Here is a 26,818-nt window from a genome sequence, read left to right as displayed (position 1 = left end):
TTGGTTGATCTATGACGAATTTAATTGCCTTTTATTGGGAACGTTAATTACGTTGTAAACTTTTGTGACAGGTATTATTTATAAATGTATTCCCGGTATTGGGAATGAAGCGTCTAATTTCAAAGACGATCATGTCGGAATTTCCAACTAAAATATTAAAAAACGAATTTAAAAAAAAAAAAAAAAGTCATTTGCAACGCACGTTAGCTCAATGTGCGAGGCAAATGACTTAATTTTTTGGCGCTAAAATTGTCATTTACGTCGCACATTAATCTAATGTGCGTGGCAAAGACTTTTTTTTTTGGCGCCTAAAAGTCATTTGCGTCGCACATTTAGCTAATGTGCGTGGCAAATGACTTTTCAATATGGTGCCTGAAAAGTTATTTGCCACGCACATTTGCTAATTGTGCGACGCAAATAAGGGTCATTTGCGTCGAGAGCTTTTGCCACGCACGATGTGCGACGCAAATATGCTTAAAAGTGCGATGCAAATGACCCTTTTTCCACTACTGGGTGCTCTCTAAACGTTACAGTTTTGAGGTTTGTATTTCCATTTCAATTCAATAGTTGACATAAATAATACTAATCCTATATACACAAGATGCATGCGGAAGTGTATAAAAACAAAACATTATGTTACATCTAATCACCTCAACAATAGGCACAAAAAATTGTTTACAAAATTAATCTAAAGATGATTATGATATCATCTCTATAAAAAAATTCTTGTCTTTACCCGAAGAAAATTCTAAATTGTAGTTAACTTCTAATTAAAGTCAGTAAATTAACCATATAAAAATAATGTGTGTCACTTGTTTATTTTACTCACAATGTTCTTGTCTAACCACATTCACTCTTTCGCCCAATAGATTTACAACACATGACTAAGATTATAGAATGTATGTGTAGATTAAAATTTTCAATTAGTAGAGGTAACACCCATGAATTTTTTTTTTCCAAAGATTGAGAATACTTTTTCCATGACCCAAGTGTGTCCATTAGGTTGCTGATATATTTATATTTTATAGAGTTATTACCCCCCCCCCCCCCCCCCCCGATACGGTGGAAATTAGTTTGAGACCCGTTTCTCTTATTCCTGGATGACTACACGGATCCCGAGCATGTACGAGATGATCTAGCCAAGTTCAAGGGGCCACAAACGGAAATTTAGACCCAAAAGAGTTAGGCTTGAACCTCAAGATTCAAAGCCCACCGAAATACGACAAGTTGCGAGCAAAACCGGTGGCACCGGATTTCGCCGTCCGAGTGGGCGAGAATACAAGAGAAAAGCAGCAGTGCATTCGTAACTGGCCGGGCGAGAATCACTTCTCTCGTTATGTGGCGGGCTAGGAACCAAATGTGGCTCGTTCATCCACCTTCCCATTATGAACATTCATACTATCAAATGAGTAGTAGCCCCTCCCAACTCACAACACTCGTGTGTTCGAAGGTTCTCCTAAACACTCAACCTACGCCGGATTTGACTTGAAATGCACATGTATTCTTTGATCCTTGATAAAACCTATTGTTGTACACACATTGCACGAGGATCAACAAGGAGTAAGGAAGACTTTGGACATGTGAGAGCATATTCTAACTTGGAGAGCTCATATAATCAATAAAATTATTGGCCTAAAATGTCAATCATCACCCCCACACAACTACATACTCAAAAACTTCAAACTTTTAACCATGAGGGGGAAGTGCCAAAAATATATGAAACAATAATCTAATTCCACCATTTTCTTGCTTTTCTAACTACGAAAACAAACAACATATTTTTTTCAGATTTTTTTTTGAATGAAAAATATACTAAGTAAATACAAACTATATTATATTACCCGCAATAACAAGCTTTGTTGCCAACTAAATATAAAACCTCTTCCTTATTATCGAACTCCCATAAGGCAACCTTCAACAATCCATGGCCTAGTGTCACTACTACAAAAACAAGCAAAGAGACCCATCCAAAAGGGCTTAAGAGACCCTTTGAGAGGGGGTCTCTATCTCAAAGATCTCTTTGATAAAGAGACCCTCTCATATGAGGGGGTCTCTTTGTTAAAAAAAAGAGACCTCTTAAGAAAGAAAATGGGTCTGTTATGTAAGACATGGAAAAATTAATTTAGAAGGGAAAGAGACCCCATATCTAAGATATAAGGTCTCTGTTCTAGACCCACTAGGTAAGATAACAGGTCTCTTTGTTCGTTTCACAGAGACCCAGTAGGTAAGATAACATGTCTCTTTGCAATATTTTTATTTAAAATTTTTTTAATAATACCCTACACCTCTGTAGCTTCATAAATATGTCTATGCACTAACTACTATTATTACGTTTCAATAATGCACTAAAAACAAAAATGACAAAACATTTTTATTGAAATAAATAAATAAATATTACATCAAATATTCTACAACTTGTGCAACAATAAAAACCTTCTATAAAAACAAATAATTCATGACTGGACATATCTTTAAACTTAAATGTTTTACATTTGTAAATCTAAAAGTTATTCAAGATACTGAGAAACTGTAATAGGATGTCTTTCAATTAGAGGAATAAATCTTGAAGAATGAGCATCACCAATACCAGGCCTAGCATACTTATGTCATGTAGCAGGAAATGAATTCAAGTTTGACTTCAACCTGGTTGAATTTCTATCCGCCATAGACACCATGATGCTTTCTACCATCTCAGGAACAATGATTATGTGCGAAGGTAAGTCATAAATCCTCTGCATCCCAATTCCACTGCATCAACAAAACTACATCACCAACAGGCAACAACACCTTAGCAGACCAACAACAACTTCAGAGCCAAAAGACCCAAATGCAAGCATCCGAAATACTGAAACAACACAGTAAATAGAAGGTAATCTACTCGTAACAAGGAGACAAAATATTTTCAAAAAATCCAGTATACGTTCCTGAAGCTTGTTATAAAAATTAACAAACTACCTGGTTTAGGATTTTAGGCCAACAGTAAAATAGGTGATTTCACGCATTGCTTTAATCATATCAATTTGCAATCTCAGTAAGAAATATATGAAGATATATAAGGAGACTAAGCGGTCTAAGCCATGCAAATAATCTAATAAGGACTATGTTATTATCAGAAATTCAGAACATGTTACACACATTATCAGAAGATATCTCTATTTTTAGCATTGACGCCATCAAGACTTAGCTTGGTAAGAACAGAATGTAAGTGGTGGGTGCAAGCTGAGGGAGAGACTAACACCATTACTACAAAATGTAACAATACTCATATGAGAAGCTTTACCAAATAAGAAAACAACATAACTAATGTTAAAGCTCAAGTATGGTCACAAAGATTATTCTAGGTTCCTAAAAACTGAAAATTTTACACTATGTTAGACTGAGATGATAAAAACAAAAGGTGTGTATAATCAACACTGTCTAAGCTAACAAATCAAACGTAGTGAACGGTGCAAGAGTGGACGAGATTGTGTGGCTCCTCATAATCACAGTGAACAACTTACCAATTGACCATGTCCTTCATAACTCGTGGTACCAGTACATAACTGTTCTTGTAATTCTCGTACAAATATCTCCAGATCATATTCATCGTAGTCACCTCTCTGGTAAACCAAATTCATATGCAAGCTTATGAAGGAAAAAAGTATGAATTAAACTTTCCATTCAGGAAATAACATGAGCAAACAGACAAGTACTTAAAGAGGCAGAATATGTTCAGCCTTGACAATAATTTGATAAACATGTTTGAAAAAAAATCTAGTTGGAAGTATATGTGTCGAAGCAAGAAGTTATATACGATAGTCGATAGTTGACAATATGCATCAGAACTTGAATCTATAAGAGAATGCCTTGGGAAGGATTTAGCTTGTCTCTCAAAAGTACAAATGGCAGCTAATGGTTATATCTATAAAAATAAGATAGTTAAGCTAGTCTCGAAGCATCTCTCATCCAGCACAAGAAAAGAAATGTTGAAGATACAGACTAGCTGCATAAGCTTCCATAAGTACAAAGTTTAAATTGGAAGTATGATTTGTCCATCAAATATATATATATATATATATATATATATATATATATATATATATATATATATATATATATATATATATATATATATATATATATATATATATATATATATTGGTTAATTATTGGCAGCATAATCCTCTTCAAATACTGACAAAGATGAAGCATTGTATCTCAATAACCAAATGCAGTAAACTAATACAAAGTTAATCCATTCGTTAAGAGTCTTAAGAGATCATGTGTATCCCTAAGCTACAAATACAACTTATGTGTATCCTCATAGTGCTCATGAGATCCAAAATAGTATACATAAACAAAATAAACACACTTATTCCAAGACAAGTCTTAAAAACATTAGCAAGTGGTAAAGAACAAATGTTTCGCTAACACCAGCTGTTGGAGTCCACCAATTGGTTCTTGTATTCATATTGATTACATCACTACAAGACATACGATCTTTACTTAGATGACACCATGCACGGCATACCATTCCTATTCATCTAAGGTCAATTAACGTCGAGGTTAAAGAGAAGATTGAAGTGGCAATCCACAAAATATGGCTAATGATCCTAATTTTCTGTCCAATGCTTGACAAGCTATCCCGGGTGTGGGAAAACATCCATCTGTTCTATTAGATTTAAGAGATTTAACCTTGTAGATATAAAGCTAAATCTTAAAAATGGATAGTTGTTTCTTTGAGGACCTTCAAGCTTCACTATATTATGCACGCAAAGAGAAACCTCTTAATAAAAATTAGGAATACACTTAAACTACCATAGAAGTGAGAGAACACACTCAAACTTACAGTCATATAGCTCAAATAAATCATTGAAACCATCAAATTACGAATGAAGACCTTGAAACTTCTCAGTTGAATATTAATATAATGGTACATATGGGTAATAAGTTAACAACAACAGAGTAAAAGACTTCTAAAAGTTCATTTAAACCAAATTTCTTCAAACTGATAAAATTATAGGAAACGAAGACCTACCAAAATTATTTTGAAATCTACCGAATTCAAGTAAAATATCAAACAATTTGATGTTAAACATTAACACGGTACCACAAGTTCCTGATTCAATCCAAAAGGTTCCAAATTATTTCACAAATAGTGACAAATAGCCTTAAAATAGAACATCAAGTTCAATCAATTCCAGTATTTATACATAGATCACATCAAATCAAAATAAATAAAACCAAATCCCGACCCTAATTAGCATATCTACCCAAAAAAATGCAAATAAAAACATTAAAGAGATGAGATCGGGATATCTGAGTTTTCCTGTAGGTGGTGAGAGTACTCTCATAGCTTCCTTCCTTTTGAGCTTTTGGAAACTAAACCTAACAGTTGATTTTCCTCTGAAATAGGGATTATGAAACCCTAACAGTTGATTGAATATTAGTCAAGAGTGACCAACTCGGTATGGCGGCAAAGTAGGAGGTGGTTTACCAGGGTGGTGGAGGTGTGGGCTATGGCGGTGTGGGGGCCGACGGGAGATTATGGCGGTGTGGGCGGCGACGGGAGACAAGAACATCGTGAGACAGTTAGAGGAGAGAGAAAGGCTGAGACTTTAAGAAAACTTTCGACTCCAATAAAGATTTACAAATGAACTATATAAGTAAGAAAACGAAATAAGGGCATCGCACAGGCAATTGGGCATTACGCTGCCATAGTGCGTATAATTTTATTATTATTTATTTTAATTTGGGGTAGAAGAGACCCGTGGCCTCATTTAAGGGTCTCTTCTTTATCAAATTATTTTAGGTTTGCGGACCCCAAGTGTATAATACAGACCCGTGGGTATTTGAAGGGGTCTTTTTCTTATTATGTTTTGTGGAGGTGTGGACCCAGTACACATAAGAGACCCGTGAGCTCACTTAATTAGAAGGTCTCTTGCTTATCCTTCCTTGGGTAATTTGTTTACCCCGGGGCATATAAGAGACCCTTTATCTCTAATATTAGATCTCTTTTGTTAAAGAGACTTGTTATGTAATCCAAAGGGTCTTTTATTTAGGATCTCTTTGGCCATTTTTGTAATAGTGTGTGCCAAATATCCAACTGATAGAGTATAAAACTAATCTTGGGTTTCAACCATTAGCTTAAGATTTTGGTTGAGTTGGTCCTTTGACATGGTATCGGAGTCAGCGTGACGTAAGGTCACGGGTTCAAATCTCATCCACCCATCCTTTCAAAGTGGAATATTTTACGATAGGTTTGAGGAGGCCTTATGCTGCATCCACACTTCAAGCCCAAAGGGATTTCATGTGAGGGGCGTGATAGAGTATAAAACTAATATTTGGGCTTCAACCATTATCTTAAATTTTGGTTGAGTTGGTCCATTGACACCAAATAAAACAACCATAACCAACAAAAGAAATCTCCCCCCAGCTAGACTTGGGACAAGTAGCCAATGGGGCCGGGCTAAATGGGTTATTTTTGTGGAGTTAACAAGAAAAACGGTAAATGATAAGCATGGGAATCAAAAAGCAGAAACAAATGTATCTAAATTCATCTGGAGGCTTCCTAATGAATGGCATTTCATCATGATCAACGTACAAGTGTGTTTTAGCATATTAATAGTCGAAAATCTAAGACTCGGATCAATATAACACCAGGAATTAAGCACTCAAAAGAATTTAGGGTCAAAACTTCACAGTTAACCACATTCCAGCAATATGCATATGACAAGTGGGACAAATTTGACCTTCATCAAGGGTCAAAGCAACCATAATTCATATAAAAAATAATTAATCCATAATGCTCATTGTCTTATCACCTTGAATAATCAAAAAGTTTGGAACCAAAGTGGCACAGGGAATTAGCTGTCTCAGTCTCATCAATTGGCACATATTTTTGAATTTTGATTTTTTGAAAGCAATAAACTAATCTAAAAAGAAATAACACAAAAAAACTAATCTAGAAAGAAATAACACACAAAAAATAATCTAAACACACCAAAAAGAAAAAAATAGAGTGGAGGTAGAGAAGGAAAGAAATCATACTTAATATATACATGAAGAGTGAACACCCCCTCAAGCTAAATCAGACAATGTCCTCATTGGCTCAAAGGGGTATGGTGTAACACCCTAATAATGCCTTGATTTCTAAAACTATTTTCTTTAATAAATAAAAGGAATTATCGAGGCATTACCGCCACCATGAAAATGGTTAAGGCCATTATCAGAATGTTGCAGCGGAACTTATCTACTACTAAACAACATGCTTTGCAAAGTCTTAAAGTCCAAACAACTTGGAACTATTTAAGGCCTATCAAAACATTAATTCAAAATCCTCAAAACCTTTAAATACTTAAAATCCATACTTGAAAACAATACTTATATGAAATACTTATTAAAAGCGTTCGAAGCACGAGTAGATCACTTACACTCAAATCGAATGAAATGCTAATGGAGTGCTTCTTCACTTAGAAAACATGTGAACTGCTCACCATAATTACAAGCGTAAAGTATGGATCATCACAGGGTCATTAAGAAAAAGGCCATGACCAAGACAATCAAGAAAGCACGAATCAGCAAAGCTGAGTACGTGCTATAGAGCCATCTAGATACTCTTCCCTGACGTGGTTTCTACCACCACTGTATGATTGCCCTGTTATTGACAGGCCAAAGGGACATGAATATGATATTATATGGCAGCATAAGACCACATTGTAATCCTTAAGAATCGATAGATAGATGTATACGTTTTTGTAAGATTGAAATGCAACAATGCAACCTAATACAATGAGATTAGAAAAACATATTGACAAGGATACTTTTATTTATTCACTTCAAAACGTAATTAACGTAAAAGTTATATTTCACCAAGATAAAGCATAAGCTCTTTCTATTATAATGATAAGCAGTTGTTCTACTTAATGACGAAAACTTAGACGGTGAGAGTAAGTTAAAGAGAATAAGACCAAATAGAAGGAATGATGAAGTGAAAATAATCATCTCAAGTTGATTGACACTAATTAATTCATGGACATTTTTTGATCCACCAACAAATTCAACTGTGATCACTGATCACTACAATCCTTGTTATTTGTTCAGAAGAAAGCAAAACCACTAAAAATTGCTGGTATTAATATCTTAAAAGACTCAGGTCAAAAGCCACCTATAGGAGATCAATGAAGTAAAGAAATAAGTTGTGAGCGCAAAAGTTGTGACATTCTTATCAAACAAAAATTGCAGTGCTCTAAAATTATAAATCTCAGTACACACAATAAACAGATGAGATGAAATAGTTTCCAACACTTGCACAAAAAGTGAAGAGTAATCATCTGACCAAAGAATCTTGATAAAATGCAAAAGCTAACCTCAACAGCCTCCTATCCACTAGTGGAAAAAGGGTCATTTGCATCGCACTTTTAAGCACATTTGCGTCGCACATCGTGCGTGGCAAAAGCTCTCGACGCAAATGACTAAAAGTCATTTGCGTCGCACATTTGTGCGACGCAAATGAACCTTATTTGCGTCGCACATTTAGCTAATGTGCGACGCAAATAACTTTTCAGGCATGGTGCTGAAAAGTCATTTGCAACGCACATTAGCTTCCTTCTCTTTTCGAAATGGATGATCTTCAGGAAGATACATCCGGTAATCCATGTACACATCTTTCCCACAAAATTTTAGGCGCCTCGAGACCAAATCATCATGACAAACTGGACATGCCTTCTTTCCCTTTACAGAATACCCTGACAAATTTCCATAAGCCGGGAAATCATTTATCGTACAAAAAATCATGGCACGTAAAGTGAAATTGGTTTTGGTGTATGCATCAAACATCAACACCCCTTCATCCCACAACAATTTCAAATCTTCAATGAGTGGCTCTAGATACACATCTATGTCATTTCCGGGTTGTTTAGGCCCAGAGATTAAGAGCGACAACATGATGTATCTACGCTTCATGCATAACCAAGGAGGCAAATTGTATATGGTGAGAAGAACCGGCCAAGTGCTATATTGGGTACTAAGTGTCCCAAATGGGTTCATTCCATCCGTGCAAAGACCAAGCCTGAGATTCCGAACTTCTTCCCTAAAGACCTTGTACTTTCGATCAATGTTCCTCCATTGTGGAGAATCAGCAGGATGCCTCATTAACCCATCTTTCTTCCTCCCCTCGGCATGCCACCTCAAGAGTTTTGCAGTTTTCTCTTCTGAGAAAAGGCGCTTAAATCTTGGTATAATTGGAAGATACCAAAGCACCTTAGCCGGAGAAGGTTTCTTCTTAGTTGATGTTGCATCATTCTCCACGATCTTGTAACGGGACAATCCGCATCTTGGACACTCATGCAGATTTGCATACTGCTTTCGATACAACACGCAATCATTTGGACACGCGTGTATCTTCTCATAATCCATACCCAAAGGACACATAAGCTTCTGGGCCTCATAGTTAGACCTTGGAAGTTTGTTTCCTTCAGGAAGATTACCAGACGTGGCCTCCAAAAACTGTGAAAAACTCTTGTTGGTCCAACCGTTTTCCACCTTTAAGTTGAAATATTCGATGACGGCACCAAGTACAGTTTGTGTAGAACCAGGATATAATGGTGTTGCGGAAGCTTTGATTATACTATCATACATATGGGGACGCTCAACGAAATGATGGTCTTCCACATCATGCATCATATCATCTATCCTATCTTTCTCCTCTTCTTCCTCACTTTCAACACCAATATCATCCTCAATTTCATTATCATCACCATTATCACAATGATTATGCTGACTCGAGCTCGGCATACTAGAACTTGCCCCATGATCTATGCTCTCACCATGCCATGTCCACGTCGTGTAGTTACCCTTAAAACCGCGACGAACTATGTGATCAACAATATCATCAATATCCCGATACCCCCTTGAATTATTGCAATCACAACAAGGACACAGAATTAAACTTGATTCATGTTCTGATTGATGTTTCAAGGCAACCTTAATGAACTCTTGAATCCCTTGTAAGAACCTTGTAGAAAATCGTTTACTACCATACATCCAACTCCGATCCATTTTCAACCACTAAAGATAAAACAATATGACCAAATTTTGTCAAAGGTTAGAATATAAACTAGGCTATTCATATCATTATAAATCCATGGCTTCCAACAAAACCTACCATAACTAATAACAAGTTCCCATAGTACAATTCATTTCACATCACAAATTCACAAACCCGAATTTTGTAGCAAACCCAAAACATCATTTCATAACCTACACAAACCATCTCATAAACCTAAACAAACCCAAAAATTCATTTCATAACCTTAATTCAACAAAACCTAATTGTAATAAACAAATAATTTCAACAAAACCAACTATTACAATTCACCAAAAACTACAATTAAAATTCAACAAAACCTAAATCTTAAATGTGCACAATTAAAATTCAATTAAATAATATCCACAATTAAAATTCAATCTTAAAATTCAACTAAAATGTACCATTAAAATTCAAACATAATATCCACAATTATAATTAAAATGCACAATTAAAATTCAATTAAATAATATCCACAAAATAAAATTTAAATGTACCTAATTAATCGATGGAGCAATTGAAGAGAGGAGGGCCAGCGGCGTGGCAGCCGACGGCGTTAGCAAGCAGCGGCGACAGTGACCTGTGAAGAGGCCGGGGGTTGAACGACGATCAGGGGGCGGCGACGAGCAGGAAGTTGGAGGACAATGAGCTGTGCGAAGAGGAGGTTGACGCGGCAGGAAGACGAACAGCAGGTCGAGGAAGACGGAGGTTGACGGCGGAGGACGAGGTTGACGGCGGAGGACGAGGAAGGCCGAGGAAGTTGGAGGAAGGAATTGAAGCAGTGAGGGGTGAAGCTTTTGCAATTGGGTTTCAATTTAGGTCGCGCGCTGTGGAATATCGCATTTTAGAAAAAATACAAAACATCATTTGCGTCGCAGAATTACTAAACTGCGACGCAAATGACTCTAGGATGCCCCCCAGAGTCATTTGCGTCGCAGATTAGTAAATCTGCGACGCACTTGATTGAGTTAATTGCGTCGCAGTTTTACTAATCTGCGACGCAAATGACTCTGGGGGGCATCCTAGAGTCATTTGCGTCGCAGTTTAACAAAGCTGCGACGCAAATGACTAAATTTTATGCTAAAAATTGTCATTTGCGTCACATGTTTAGAATGGCGTGGCAAATGCGGGGATGCAAATAAGCCTTTTTCCACTAGTGTATCTGAACCGAGTAGTGAAACGGAAAGTCATGTAGTGGTTTTAATGATAGAATCCGGAGAGTAGAAAAAGTGCTACTCCCTCTATCCCGGAATACTCGACCCGGTTTGACCGGTACAGAGTTTAAGGGACTTGAATTGACTTATTTAATTTAATAGTAGGTAGTAGTTGATAGTGGGGTATTATTTTAATGTAGTTAGTGGGAAATGTGTAAAGGGGTGGGGTTGGGGGAGAGTAGGTGTTGAATTTTTAATTATTTTTTGTATGGAGTAGTGGGTAGGTGGGTTAATAGGGGTGGAGTAACAAATAATATAATATTGTTAGAATATTTTCATTTTTATAAACAGGTCAAGTATTAAAGGACGGCCCGATAAGGAAAACAGGTCAAATATTCCGGGACGGAGGGAGTAAAAATTATAAAGAATATGAAAAAAGATCCTACATGCATGTCTACCTAATCATATACGGAGTAATTAAGTGCAATCAGAACCCCATTAATCATTATCACTCGACTTCTTTACAGTTAACCAGTTTAACTCCTATTCTCCCCAACTCATGTCAAAAAATAACCCTTTTCATTACCCATTGAATCCATGATAAATATGATTAAGACAAAATTCCTCATGTTAACAATTGTGAAAAAAGGTGTTTGCATATACATAGAAGACTTAATTAATACACTCGGTTTTCGAGCCATCTCCACTTCAAGGGAGTCTTCCTCATCCACAACCCTTGGAACCCAGGACTTAAGCCTAGGAATGACTGAATTCTGCAGATAAGACAAATCTCATATCATTAACACAATACTTAGGGGAACAGAAAGCACATTCAAGGAAAAATTAAGAATCGTTTAAGTAAAGAAAATTATACAACCAAGCTCACTAAAGGGAAAAAGGAAATGGGTGAAAAAGCAGATAGAAAAGTAAGACACTCAAAAATATTTTAGAATAGCTACAATAATCATACTTTAAATATTATAGCAGTTCCAGCACCAGATACTGCCAAAAATCCTATAGCAAGCATTGCACGTAGACCTGATCAAATGGCGGGCCGGGCCTAGGCATAAAAATTAGGGCGTTATGTTGGGCTGGGCCAAGATTCGGGCCAAACACTTGTACCCAATCCCATTATTTCCGGGCCTAAAATATTGGGCTTTTCGGGCCGGGTCAATTTTATAATTAAAAAATGTAGTTTTTTGTTTCCCAAACCGGCCCAAAAAATTTAAAATTTTGGACCGGGCCCGGAAACCGGGCCGAAAAATTCTGCCCAAACCCACAAAAAATTCAGGCGGGCCGAGCTTGTCTTGATCAGGTCTAACTGCATGCGACCAGTGAAATTTTCTAGCCATTGTCGACATGACACTAGCTTGAACGGGTGTCACAGGAGGTTTCATGTCCTGCATATGATTTGCAGGGGTTGCCTGTGCAACTTTAGCCATATGATAGAGATTTAATGCTAGTATTTCTAAGATTAAGGTATCGTGCATTTATCAACTTCCCTATAGAATTTGGGATCCATAGACCAAACTACCACAAAATTCACATGGAAAAAAACGGATTTCATAAAAGCAATTACGAAATTAGATGAATTTTAAAGACAAACACTTCTATAATTACACAATTTTGTCCAAATGCCAAAAAAAAGGAGAAATTCATGATTGGCAAAGGCAATGAAGGCAATAATTCAGATTTAGTGAAAACAATTAAGAATAGAAAAAATGTTAAAATATTAATCTAGAAAAATCTAGATAAAATGATCTAGTAATGAAATGTATTGTGTAGAAAAATCTAGAAGTATGATTGTAAATTATAATCTAGAATAATCTTAGAAAATATCTAGGAGCTAGCCTAAAAAAATCTAGTAACTAAAAATAACTAGAATTACCCTAAGAAAAATCTAGGTGATGAGGGGAGTAGAAGAATCTAGAAACCATAATACAACAACTATATAAATAGGTTGTATTTGCATAATTTTAAGGGTGAGCTAATCAAGAGAGCTCCCACAAATTATGAAGGGTAGAAAAAAGTGTTCTACCAAAGCAAATATTATTGTATAATTCTTATTAATGTATTTAATGATAACAATGCAATTTTGTTATATTATCAGGTCCATCAAAACTTCCGCGTGTGCCCTCCAATTTCTATCAAAAAATTCATTCAAATGTGCACTGATGTCTAAGTAATACACTCAACATCTGATAAATCCCACAACGGAACAATTACCTTGTACACAGATTGTGCAGTCTGATGATGTTCTATCGAGTGCTTATGTTCCGGATTCTGACAACCAAATAATTCAGGAGGTGTTCTTGGCCTTTCCAGGATTGGGACTGCCAAAACGAAAAAAATTAAACCAACACCGCTGCAAGAACTTGTCGGGAAATACTCTAAATAATTTAAAATCAAATTCACCAAACCTTGGTGATGATTAAGAAGCACCACCTCATTGAATATTTTTTGCAAGCACCCCGTCAGCACTACAGTAGGAATGTGAATGAAACACCAATCCCTTTGAATATCTTCTTGCAACTCCTCCGTCACAACTTTGTTGTGCTCTGAAATGAAGTGTTGCTAAATTCTTCTCTTCGCAATCTCTTTCAATGAAACCCCTTTTACAATTTCCAATGCCTCCTATAAAGGAACAAATAATTAAAATTACAAGAATTAAATCATCGGTTAAAGAAAACAAGATTAGAGACCTGTACCAGTTCGTTTTTTTTTTTTTTTTTGAGGATACCAGTTCGGTTGTCTCAATGGATGATATCGCCATTAACGAGCTATACAAGGAATTGATGTCTACTTCGTCCATTAGAGTTTGGATGAACTCTAAGGGGAATTGTAGTTTCGAACAAATTTGGATGAAATTTGGCTTTTGGATTAAATCACAAAGTGCAATATGATGGAGAGTAAAGGCGATTGATCGAAAAATTTCGTATTTAAATGGGTATTTTAATATCGCCATTGATAGGGAAATCGAAGAAATAAGGGGGTTTTAATTGGATTTTAGAAAATAATAACAATAATCATAATAATAATAATATAATAAATTAAACAATAATAATATGAAAAACTAAAAGAATGTGTATTTAAAACCAAGGCTCTGTTCTGTTCGACTTATTTTTAGAACAATAATAATATTTAAAACTAAAAATATGACATAAATTTTAGAGCATCTGACATATTTATAGAACATATAGCTTACGTTTTAGAACATTTGCTATGATTTTTTAGATTCTCCAAATTTCATCAGAAGTAAAGAGGAATGGAGCTTCCTCTGCTGACCATGATTTTGAGGTGGCAGAGGGATATAAAAAAAATAAGAACCTCCCATAAAATCATAACTCACGCAAAAGATAATATATAGGGGTGTTAGCTTGTTTTATTAGAGACTAGTATTGAAGCCCGTGCGATGCACGGGTTTGTCAATTTTCATACATATCATCGTATAGAAATAGGTATTTTATAAATTATAAGTATAATAGAAAGTAGAATTCTATTGTATGCTTAATAATAGTTATTATGATTTAAATTTATGATATGAATTAATCCAAATATTGAAGGTTTAATATAAATAAAACTCTATTACATATTTGATAATTATCTAGGCATAGAGTGTTTTATAGTATTACGAATATGCATAATCTCTATAACGAATATGCATAAGTATGTAATGGTATAGAATGAAGAATTGTATAGAATGGTCACATAAACTCTATTAAGGATATGCATACGTATGCAATTGTATAGAATGAAGAATTGTAATTATATCTACTTTTCTTCGTTGACTATTCTATCCACTCTCAATGGTATTTTGTCTTTGTGAAAATTCAAAATTTGTAATTCTATCTTATTTTTTTAAATAGGATAATTGTATTTTTTTCTGTTATTTACTTAGTACTTATTTATCTTTTTTATTCTTAGTAAAATTTATCTCTTATTATCTTTTATTAGGTGCTTATTTATCTATTTTTATTTTAATAATCTGAAATATATTATTCAGAGATTTGATGACATGGAAATAACGCATGCCCATCCAAAATAGTCCGCTATACTACGTATCAAAACTAAACAACGCTTTCTAATACATATGAACCTAATACAAAACACAAATACGATAACTACTCAAGACATAGGCATTTAAGTTTATAGACATAGCAAAATCATGATTGACCAAAAATGTGTGATATGCCAATAGCCCATAAAGAGATTTATGAGAACAAAGCATATAAACTTAGACGACATGGTTAGCAAGATGTGTCACAGAAAAACCATCAAAGAAACAACACAACATATCAACTGTTTCCCACGAATCAGAATTCACACCTTAAGCTTCATCCTCTCATGTCCTGAAACAATAAACAGACACCCAAAAATAACAACACTGGATAATAATCTCATCTGTCCCCGGGGTATAATTAACACCACATTGCGTCACATTGCATATTTTATCACAAAAACGTAGAAAGGAAGTAGGATAAATTCCCATCAAAAGCTTATATGTATATATATAAAAAGATTGAAGAGAAGTAGGATAAATTTTAGTTGGAATCTATCTTATCATATTATCTATCATCTTATCTTATTAAGTGGTCAATCATGGCAAGACTCTAATATTCTTTATTTAATTAATTAATAAGTTAATAACATGTGATGACGTGGAAATCCTACGTGGACACTCTAAATGTTCTCCAAAAAACTCCCCTTTATATATATATATACTAGATTTAAAGCCCGTGCGATGCACGGGTTAAATTCTTTTTTTTTTTTAAGTTTTTTTTTTTGAGTTTTTTTTTTCAACTTTAAGTGATAATTAAAATAGTGATGGTTTTTATAATCAATGAGTATGACCGTTTAACGGGTCTTTATTTATCTATTAAATTTTCAAAAAATTATCTCTTATCTATTTTATCTTTTACCGGTTCTTATTTTTCTCTTATTATCTTTTACTGAGTTTTATTCATTTTTATCGGGTCTTTATTTATCTATTTTTATTTTTCTCTTATTATCTTTTACTGAGTTTTATTCATCTTTATCTCTTATTATCTTTTACCGGGTCTTTATCTTTTAAAGAGTTACATGCATCCTAATTCAATTCTAGTACATCTGATGTTAATCTCAAACACCTCCATGAGGACGTATGCTGTGTCTAAGGCCTCAACATGCATCCTAATTCAGTTCTAGCACAATACGTAACAACCAAAATGCTAAAAAGTAAAATAATATACATAGCCTTGGATTTGCATTCTTAATAGCAAACTGTTCAGTTGTCTATCAAGAATGTCAAGGCTCGAGAAATTAAAATATAGCCTTCTAAGTTTAAGACACTGTGATTATGCAAAATCCCAAAGTTGTAAAAAAAAAGGAGAATAAAAATTGGATGGAATTCTTGTCATTAAGCTAATTGAAATTATAATAACTAATTTTAAAAAAAAACATCTAATATCTAACTATCCATGATATTGGGAGATCTTCGGGCAGGTGTCTTTCTACATGTAGGCTTGCAAACCCGGTTATATCAACGTGTAATTTTCACACCTAAATTGTAGTTCGTTATGTCGGATAAATTAAAGACAATCTTGAGATTGTTTAATCATGTGTGATTAAACGATAGTAGGGGTGATAAGAGGAGGCATAAAAACTGTTAGTAGGGTGGTACGGAGTATTTGTTAATTACCATTAAAAACAAACACCGTTTTTTATTCTTCTAGGGAGTCTAAGAAGTACCTAGACAATGGAATTGAAATCCTCAAAAATTAGTGAATTTAGGGGAGATAAAAGATGTTGAACGTTTGGTGAAGGTTGAGATTATTTTGGTGAAGGCCGTACGAAATATATATATACAAAAAGATGGTAGAAGTTTGTGAAATCTATCTTTATTAAGTAGTCTATTGTGGCAAGACTCTAATATTATTTATTTATTTATTTATTTAATTAGTTAATAACTTAATTATATGCAATGACATGGAGATCCTACGTGGACGCTCTAAATGATCTCCAAAAAACTCCCCTTTATATATATATATTAGATTAGATTTACATAATGTAGTTAGATAACATAAATGCTTGATTTATAGTCCATACATAGACTTCTGACTTCCGAACTGTAGATTACCTAAAAAAATGTGTAAAACTTATTGCCATAAGTCTTACCTTACACCTTTTTTGTTAAGCCCATACTTCGTTTGACCTGTAAAGGATATGAGTTTCTTAACTTGATGTCTCGCAGCTAGCTTTTACAGATCAGTTGATCCTTCTTTGGTTTAATATTTTGGTTATTTACCAAAAAATATAATATAATGTTTACGAAAATGGCCTAATTTTGTTAGAACATAATTGTTTAGTTTTTAGAACATAAGGAATACTATTTAATTAGAACATAACTGGAAAAAATTAGAGCATAATTGATTACTTTTCTTGGAGTGATTTTAAGGGTCATGCGTGGGATTTTGGAAGATTGTTGGATCGTCATTCATGGAGAAAGAACACTACCTTAAAATTATTAGTCTTAATATTACTGAATTAGTTATAAACAAAATGATTAATATTTGTTTAACACCCTTAATTTTTAATCTTGATCATCTAAATGTACTAAATATACTACAAGATTCTAAAGAAAGAATGTCAATCAATGTACTCAATAAATTGAGAATTGGTCGGGAGATCATTTTCTGGAAGGGTTTGTTCTGGAGTTTAGATCATTTTGTCAAAGTTACTGTTAATTGTTGATCAAAACTACTCCCTCCGTATTTATTTAAGAGATACACTTGGTCGGGTACGGGTATTAAGAAAAAGAATTGAATGAAATAAAGTAATAAAACAAGTGGGGTTGGGTAGATATTTTAATAAGTAAAACAAGTGGGGACCATGTCATTTTAGGGGATTGGGGGTGGGGATGGAGTGTAGATAGATTATTTAATTAGATGGTTGGGTTGATAAGTTACTAAAATAGCAAATGTATCTCTTAAATAAATACGGCCGGAAAAAGCAAGTGTATCCCTTAAATAAATACAGAGGGAGTATATAACAAGATTAGAACAAAAGACGTAAGATTTAGAACACATGCAAGGCAAAAGATTTAGAACACAAGGCTTAAGATTTAGAACATGAGTCTATAGATTTAGAACACAAGGCTTAAGATTTAGAACACAAGGCGAATTAAATAAGCATAAAGTAATTCGTTTTTGGTACGTGTTTTTTCTCCTGTTATTCCCTTCGCTTATAAAAAATGTTTGTTCTTTCTATATACTAGTTGTTGGCCGGCGCGCTAACGCGCGCCGTCCCCCAAGTTAGCAAAAAAAAAATTGTGAAATTATTATAATATAGTAATTACAATTTGAAAGTTACTATATTTGTATTCACAAGAAAAGACACTTGCTACATATGAAATCGAAAAGTGTAATTTAAATACATTCTTCATTTAATATTCATTTTGAACGTTGAATTTCATATAAACCAAGCTACGAATTTTATCCTAACTTCAAACGTAACATATATGAAGTATCATTAGTAACAAAAAAAGTAATCAATAACTCATACATCCAATAATCCAACAAATTTTGATAAATACAGCAACAACATTGGTTTCAACATTAACTCATACTTCGTATATACAATAATCCAACAAATCTTGAGAAATTACCTTACGAAGAACCAAGACAAAGCTCAGCACCAGCTTTTGAATAAAAAAAATAAGGGTAGGGGTGAGGAGGTATAACTCATTATTGCATCTATTGACATTGTAATTAAATAGTTTGTCATTAAGGTCCAAAAATCGAGCTTCCATTTAAGCCCCACATATAGTTTCTTTGGAATAAAAAAAAAGGAGGGGAAAACTGCATTTAGTTGGCACCTCAAGATCCTCCAATAAAATGGTATGAATGTCCTTCGGGGCCACTTCTAAAAGTTCGAATTTCTAGTTAATTATATAAGATGAGTAACAAATATGGAGTACGAAGTAGCATTGTATGCCCAATTATATAAGAGAGATAGTTTAGTGTTCACATAATATCCAAACGGTTAAAGGTAAAAACTAAAAACCATCCACCACAAATTTTCTATAAACTTCATAATGAAAAACGTTGAATTTATCTTCTCTTTTCTTTCCTTCTCAACTTAATTCCCTTTTTTCCTTAAAAATTGAATATTAACCAAAATTTACAAAATGTACTACTCTGTACATAGTTCAAAAGTATATCACCCTTGTCCTTCCATGAAGTACTTTTGGTTATATTTGATTTAGATGAACCCTTCTTATTGTACAAAATGAATTTCTATGCAATTGAATAGTACCCAGCTCAACATCTAGGCCTCTAAAGTAGATGTGTAGACAACATAAATCATTAGCAATATATCTGTTCCTACAAATAGTTTGAAACTTTGGAAGTAATATCTCAAGTACAATAACGGCAAGCAAGAAACTACAAGGCAAATTGTTAAAGATATTATAATTAAACATTGCCACCCTAGTATTGGTGTTCTCACTAATTGTCTGATTTTGATTTCAGTTGTGTTCCATATTTCAACCGCTTTTCCGCAGAGTGACTTTTCCAATATGTACATCTCTAGCAAAATCCTCTAAAAACATGTCTGTTAAGACAGTATAAGTCCTCGATCTGCTTTTGGGATAGGCATTGCCAACATCTTTGCTATGTTCCTCACAATATTCAACTGGTTACCTTGCGAATCTGCATTAACAACAAATACATCGAAAAGCTTCGGATAAATCTTACTACGCAAATCGGCTGACAGACCATTTGTGCTGAAGCTTAAACTTGAACCCCCTATTCTTTTACACCAGTTCAGAATATCCTTCAGCGAGAACCCGCTATAGGAATGGTTTGCAAGTATAGACTAAAAATAAATACGAACTAATAAACAAGGAAAAATAAATATAAGAGTAAGAAAGTACGAAATGTGCCTTTATGCAAAGTCATTGTCTTCATTTCACCAAAATGTTAATGGTGTAGTGTTTTTCTTTATGCTAAAGATATGCCAGTTTCTTCTTTGCTACTAACATAGTTTACCACATGTTTACATAATATACTTCAGAAGATGGTAGTAAAGATACATCTAAATTTGAACTTATATGAACTTTTTGTTGAAATAAGTTAAACTAAATCGAAAGTTGAAACAAACATACCCTTAACCTCTTTAGCTAAGCTTATTCCCTATACATAACTCTCATCACCAACACATGATTAATTATTCATAATAGGAGAGCCTACGTGGGATTCGAACCCATATCTTTTGTGTATTTACACAATGCTCTACCATTGAGCTAGTAGGATGATAAAATTAAGGATCGGGCAAAAAACAATAGACATTAAGAACTTTAAAGTGTTATGGATTATATAGTTATATTTACTACTTTTCTCTGAAATTATGAGGATCGAACTTCAAAATTTATCTCTGATCGTCATGAAATAATGATTGCCTCAAGATAAGGCAGTCCCTAGAATATGTATAGGCCACCAGTTTCAATACATATAATAAATTGAGGCAATCCCTAGAATATGTATAGGCCACCAGTTTCAATACATATAATAAACATTAGGCTAAAAATAAGGAAAATGAATAAAAAAATTAAAAATAGATATCCAAACCTACTGTTTTGCAGCATGTTCCCTATGGACAATATCTATCCCCTTGATAAATTCATGGATCTCCTCAGAATATTTGCCACAGAGCAAATCATAAATTTCACTTGCTGGGACATTTCCAACACACTTTATCCAATTGACTATTCTGAAAGCTTGAAACAACATTTGTAGACCACATAACATATTCAGATATGATAATATACTCATGTTAAAAGTAAGGAAGACTAACCCAGTCAAAATTACCAAATATGTTCAATACCGTCACACGTCATCTGCTTTGCTAGGAGATTAATTTGCAATAAGTATCATCTCAGCATCCGCTTCATGTGCTTCAGCGGCCAACAGTAACATCGATCTAGCCTATCTATCTGGTTCCATCCACACAATATCATCTCTTCATAGACAGATTGAACCTGAAGTACTTTAAACCATCAGTATATAAATCACAATTTAATATGCTTTCCAGATCTTGGATATTAATACTGATATATGAAAACTTTCATATATTATATCTTGTTTCTAGACTTCTAGTACAATACAAAGTCACATATTACCAGTTTCACCGTGGTAATCTCGAAATATATACGCTTCCTCCGCTTCACTAAAATAAAAATACTTTCTAGTTATACATGATTTAAAACAATACCTACATTTTTCTTATTGAGACAGAAAGAGTAGTATGTATATACTCGTAGTAGTCTTGTTCTCGTACCCATCTAACAAATTCTCTTATGGCCTATGTGCGTCTTTAAAAGTCACATTTGCCCCCTTTCTTTGGGGTTAAAGGCCATGTACATTACATGATGTAACTGGCTAACTGCGGTGAGATGTGAACGTGTGATGCAAGTATTTTTGTGAAAACATGCAAAGACCAATTAAGCATAATACTCCATTATAGTTAGTGTAATACTGTAATGTGTTGTATGCTTAATTTATTCGTATCCTTCATTATTAAATACTTATAATAAACCTAAAGTAATCAATTACTATTGTAAGAAAACGAAACAAGCTGAGTCTTAGCGAACTCCAAACTGCAGTTCTCATAAAAGGACTCAAATTGAGCTCGAGCAGTTAAGACTTGGCAAACTTCAACTGAGCCGTAGCTCAAGCTAAAGCTTGCAGAGGCAGCCTTGCTCGGACAGCTAGGACTTGTGCGACGCCCTTTCATTAGCAATTGACACAAAACTACCCAGCGGGCCATCATATAGTCTAGTATACCTGTACAGGATCTTCTGATCAATTGGACTCAGCTTTCCGGCAAGATTTTTGTTGTGACCATACATCACAAGAATTTGACCTGTTGGCTCACCAAGGTTAGCATCATACAGCACATTTCCACGAGCTCGTGCAGTAGCCTCAATAAGCCCGATGCCTTCCCTCCTCCCATTAACAAAACAGCAGGAAGATGCTCATCCATTCCAAGTTCCTTACGTAACTCATGCCGAGGAAATAAATATATATATATATATATATATATATATATATATATATATATATATATATATATATATATATATATATATATATATATATATTAGAAATACGAATGATACAAGAAACCAGTACGCCAACAAAAAGGGGTAAAATATACACACAAAAGGTAGGGGGAAAATTCCAACCTTAAAGAAATCCAATAAAAGTATTGAATAAGCAGTAAGCAAAGTATTGACTATCAATATTACAACGTCACCAAAATTATGCTTGTAAGAAAAAAAAGCCAATCTTAACCGACACAAATGGAGGGGTTAAAAGGAAAACACCCTTCTAAGTTTGACTGCTTGAGTACGGTTGCACCACCTTGAGAGCAGCCACCCAAACCCAACACACATGGTCACCACAACCTTCTAGGATACCTACTACCTTATCCACTACCTTGACTACTTTGATGCCCATGATCTTGATTTAATTGATTATCACCATCTAAGGACTCAATATCATTTATACCCACCCCATCTTCCATATACTTCTCAATAACATTGAGAATGATCTAGATGGAATATGCACTATTAGGCAGTATCCGACCACATATAACAATATATTGATCTAAGGAGGCAAATAATTCACTCCTCGAGGCAAATTCAAAAGACTATATAAATCATCAATTACTTTTGTCAATAAAAATAGATGATTGACCGCATAAAGAAAAACCCAATCAAAAGTAGATGACTGATCTTAAAGAATTGTCAACCAAAAATCTACTAAACTGCAATCAACACAATCACATACAAATTATTAAGCACCGAAAAATAATATAATTAAAAGAAGGGGACAAGAAGATTAAGAAAACAGTAGGATAGAAAAGTTAAAAAATAAAGGAAGAGCACATATTCACCATATAACTCTGTAATCTTGAAAATAGAGAGGATTAGAGCCATGGGCAAAACTCTCGCCTCAAGCTCGCATACTTTCCCTGGTATTTCTCACCCTGAAGCTTGAGCCATGGACACGATTCTCTCCTCCAGACATTAAATGACCATCAATAACCCAAATAATTTTTTTTAAAAATCTAAGAAAAGAAGCTCAAAATGGTAGTAGTTAACAATAATATTAGTGTATTTTCCTGGTAAAAAGAAGCAGGGGATTGTTGGAGTATACTGTAAGACTGCATAGTGAACGCATATCTAACCTAAATCGCGAAAAAATTACATATATAATCAATAAAAACCAAATATAATTCAAAAGACAATTTATGACAACAATAAATGAAAAAGGAATTTTGATGTTACTATAATATGAGCAATGGTGAATACGACAGGAGGTAGAATTCAGGGCTGCCATTTTTTTATGCAAACCAAAAAATGCAGAAAAAATTAGGACCAAATACAATGGAGGAAGACAATTGAGTAAATTTAGGTGAATAATTTGAGATAAGAGAAACTACGCGAAATCGAGAAAGATTATGATCGGTACCTGGCGATGTTTTGGAGATGATCGGCAAAAGTGATTACACATCAGGAAAAAAAATATCAATCAACATTTGTTTTCAGCAAGAATTCATTCCAAAGTGTCCAAACCTTCTGCTAGACATCCAAACCTTGATCCTAACAAAATAAGAAAATCAGCATAAAGCAAGTATGGAATCACGAGGAACGTGCAAAAAGGAAGTAAAAGAACACAAATTCCCACTGAATGTTCAGAAACAAAGGCTTCGTACAAATTCACCTGCTTATTTTTTCTCATTTCATACTCTTGCTTAAATTGGCTCGACCGTTCTATCTCATATAGATACTCATCATCGAATCTTCCATCTAGCATTAACAGGGAACAAAACACAAACAGTTATGATTATGGCAACACTTTCAGTCTTTCACACGCTAACCTTAAAATTGATGAAAACAGACTTATTCTCCAAAATGTATAACTACAACACACACTTGAATCAAATCTTATCTCATGGCGAGTGGAGGTATTAGGTATGTATATTGTCAAATCTTATCTCAAAATGCAGTTGTCCAATCTTTCCCTTTATTCCTCTTAAGAGGTCTTCCAGCTCCAGCCACCATAAAAGGAGGAAGTTTTATTGATCTTAAGGAAAAACGGAACACATAGTAAAGCTTGGTTAAGCACTACAACCTTACAGAAAGGAAATAGGCCAAACAGTAAGCTTAAACAGAAAAGTGTCCCCAATATAACAGGTACAATGAGTGCGGTCAAGAAGTGACAAATGTATTATAGGCATATCCAACAAATACAACCACGAAGTATTGACCCAAAATCTGATACTGCTAGATACATTACGGATCTAATCACCGATCAAAGGTCTCAATTTAGCGTTGTACGCCTCTCCATAATATCAAAAAGAGTGGTTTAAATCAAATTCCAACAATAAACTAACTAATTAAGCCCTAAGTCAAATATTGAATCATCAAAAGACCACTAATCACAACTCTCTGTAAATGCTTCCGCATAATAAAATATCATTTTATTTTACTCACCATGGATGACGGAAACTGATCCTGCAATGAACTGTACTTTCCCCCTCAAGGTGTTGAGGTTTTCGACTACAACATCTTTCTCACTCGGCGCGTTTCAAGGTCTCACTGGCTGTAGAAAGCACCGTTTGAAGTTTGCTATTATACTGCCGCAAACTATGGTTACAGTCTTGTAATCTCTTGTACATGTCATTTAGGTGAGATATCTGCACGTGAACACAAACAAAGAAAATAGATCATCTGGTTTCAGTAGACTATCCAAAAAAAGAAACAGCAAACAAACGAATCACCCATTTTTTCCACCTAGCTTTTGATTGGAAGTTTCCTGTTCTTGGCGAATTTTTTCAAGGTCTTCACACAAAGAAGTTTGCAATATTTCTGCAGCAACCCTGACAATCCAGACCAAGACATATACAGCTAAAGAAGTACATTTAGTCTTTCCACTATTTGCAGAAAATCGAGTTGGTACTTCGGAATCTGATAGACTCTTTATGGAACATTTCAGCTGGGAAATGTATACACGATATATAACTATCTCATAGAATGATAGATAGGACTTCAATCATAAATAAAAATCACATTTCAATGTTCCACTTCGTATTTTCATCCGAAACCCCTCCCCCTCCCATTTTGTGTTTTCCATAGCACCCTAAATATCTGAAAAAGAATTACCCTAAATATCTGAAAAAGAAATTCTGGAATATAACCATCCAAGTGATCCAACTCTCAACTTAACAGTTCCACTTATTGTTTTAGGGTTGTCCTAACTATTACCACCATGGGTTGATATAACACTCTTTCATAACATCAAAAAGCTACATCTTATGCAAGACTCGAGCTATCAAACCCTAATAGTAATGATCAAATTTATTATCCATCTAATACTAATCATGATGATCAAAGGCGCTGCATTGTCAATCTGAAGCTTACTTGTCTGCTAATTAGCTTAAGGCCACTTCGCAGAGAAAATTGAAAGAAGAACCTAAATTAATATCATAAATTAGAACCTAGGCATTAAGTTGGAAGCAACAATCAATAAAGTAACTAAATCAGAACAAATTTCACCCGAAGAAAACGAAGATTAAACGCATGCTCGAGATGAAATCAACAAAACGCAAATAATGAAATCAACAAAACGCAAATTAAAATCAGATGAAATAAACAAGCAGAAATCACAAATAATGATCGAATTAGATTGAATTATAAATGCGAAATTGAAGAACAAGAATAATAGATTACCATTAGAAGAGCGAAAATGAAGATGGAAAGGCGAGAGAGCTGCGCGAGCTTCGGAAATTGAAGAACAAGAATAATAGATTACCGGACACCATTTTTGTGGAACACAAAAAGCTTCACCAAGTCTATGGAGTATTAATTGCAGGAGAGATGAGGAAAAGGGAAGAGAGAGAATTTCAATGGCGGAAATCAAAGAAGAAGGGAGAGGAGGGAGAAAATGGGGGCGGAGGAGATGGAGCAAGAGTTAGGGTTTGATCCAAGATTCCAAGAACCAGCGATGAAAGGGAAAAAAAGGAAAGCACGAAAGACGGATCTGAGAAGGGAAGCAAAGTGACGTGTCATGATCTGAGGTCAGGGGCAAAGCAATAGTTAATGGAACAATACAAGGGCATTTTAGTCATGACACTATTGGATGAATAGTTAAAACCAACTCCTTGCTTTTAAAGGTTGTAAGATATAGTTTCGTACACCTTCTTTCTAGGTAGAGCTGTCAAAACGGTTACTCGAGTCGGGTCCGGGTTTGGTCATTTCGGGTCACGGGTCATGATCTGGTCGAGTCGTGTCGGGTCATTTTATCACCGGGTGCAGGTCGGGTTCAGGTCGGGTTCGGTCAGGTTGAAAATTTGTCGGGTCATGTCGGGTTATTTGTCCATTTCGGTATAAGTCGGGTTCGGTTCGGGTTCGGTTCGGGTTCGGTTCGGGTCTTTTTCTAGTCGGGTAAAATTACGGGTTCGGGTCTTAACGAGTCGGGTCAAGTTAGGATCGAAAAATTACCGGTCTGTTAATATTCAGGTCGGGTTTACTATCGGACACGGGTTAAGACCGGGT

At 34.7% G+C, this 26,818-nt stretch overlaps 3 long non-coding RNA genes across 5 annotated transcripts; all 3 read right to left on the bottom strand.

Moving 5' to 3' along the window:
- Positions 1-11,702: 11,702 nt before the first annotated feature.
- LOC130462831 (uncharacterized) lies at positions 11,703-14,574 on the bottom strand. The gene is made up of 4 exons (XR_008923641.1): positions 13,929-14,574; positions 13,666-13,854; positions 13,447-13,553; positions 11,703-11,993 (listed from the first exon to the last, which is right to left on the bottom strand). It is a non-coding gene; the product is annotated as an uncharacterized lncRNA (long non-coding RNA).
- Positions 14,575-20,172: 5,598 nt separating this feature from the next.
- On the bottom strand, positions 20,173-22,201 carry LOC130463808 (uncharacterized). The gene is made up of 2 exons (XR_008923971.1): positions 22,041-22,201; positions 20,173-21,235 (listed from the first exon to the last, which is right to left on the bottom strand). It is a non-coding gene; the product is annotated as an uncharacterized lncRNA (long non-coding RNA).
- A 1,782-nt stretch (positions 22,202-23,983) lies between these two features.
- On the bottom strand, positions 23,984-26,244 carry LOC130463783 (uncharacterized). Of its 3 annotated transcripts, XR_008923922.1 has the most exons (4): positions 25,994-26,244; positions 24,758-24,960; positions 24,197-24,347; positions 23,988-24,070 (listed from the first exon to the last, which is right to left on the bottom strand). It is a non-coding gene; the product is annotated as an uncharacterized lncRNA (long non-coding RNA). The 3 variants fall into 3 exon arrangements; XR_008923921.1 differs by lacking the exon at positions 24,197-24,347 and having other exon boundaries at positions 23,984-24,070; positions 25,994-26,236; XR_008923920.1 differs by having other exon boundaries at positions 23,994-24,347; positions 25,994-26,239.
- Positions 26,245-26,818: the final 574 nt, after the last annotated feature.

This window comes from Spinacia oleracea, chromosome 6, assembly GCF_020520425.1.
Source record: "Spinacia oleracea cultivar Varoflay chromosome 6, BTI_SOV_V1, whole genome shotgun sequence".
NCBI classification, from domain to species: Eukaryota; Viridiplantae; Streptophyta; class Magnoliopsida; order Caryophyllales; family Amaranthaceae; genus Spinacia; species Spinacia oleracea.
The sequence above is the reverse complement of the archived record's forward strand: the minus strand, read 5'-3'. Positions and strand labels throughout refer to the sequence as shown.